Raw genomic sequence first — 920 nt, forward strand, 5'->3', positions numbered from 1 at the left:
CCGGTCCGCCCCCTCGTTCGGGCGCCGCCCCGTTAAGCACCACCGATGCGCCCGCTAAGGCCTTGGGCCCATGACACGAGGGGCCCACGCCCCAGAACGTTTTAAATAAAAAAAGAATTAAACATAAAAATAAATAAAAATAAAAAATATCAATTAATTAATTAACTTAATTAATTCTATTTAAATTAACTAATTAAGAATAGTTAACCTAATAACTAGTTAACCTAATTAAGTACTGTTAATTAGCTAAACAGTCCCAAACAGGTGGGACCCACCTGTCAAGTTGACCAGGTCAACGGTCAACGTTGACTGCTGACATCGTGCTGACATCATGCTGAAGTCATAATTATCATTTTCTAATTAAATTAATTCTCTTAATTCTAGAAAAAGATAAAATCCTTTTTAAATTAATATAAAATAAACCGTAGCTCGGATGGAAAAACTTTGTACATGAAAGTTGCTCAGAACGACGAGCCGAATCCAGATACACAACCCGTTCATCCGCCACGCGTCCCTAGCATAGTGAACCTGCAACATTTCACCTCCGCTTCAATTGTCCGAAAACGTGAAACACCGGGGATACTTTCCCGGATGATTCCCCCTTTCGCCGGTATCACCAACTACCGCGTTAGGGCACACCTAACCCGACTCATTGTCATGTCATGCATCGTCATGCTTATGTTTGCATTGTATTTACTGTTTCTTCCCCCTCTTCTCTACGGTAGACTACGAGACCGTCGTTGTTGCTGCCCAGTTCGACTACGGGGTTGACGACCCCTCCGACTTGCCAGAACAACCAAGCAAGCCCCCCCCCCTTGATCACCAGATATCACCTATTCTTCTCTCTACTGCTTGCATTAGAGTAGTGTAGCATGTTACTGTTCGGTTACTCCTATTTCTGTTGCATAGCCTATCATTGT

The sequence above is a fragment of the Triticum dicoccoides genome, chromosome 4B (assembly GCF_002162155.2).
Source record: "Triticum dicoccoides isolate Atlit2015 ecotype Zavitan chromosome 4B, WEW_v2.0, whole genome shotgun sequence".
Taxonomy (NCBI): Eukaryota; Viridiplantae; Streptophyta; class Magnoliopsida; order Poales; family Poaceae; genus Triticum; species Triticum dicoccoides.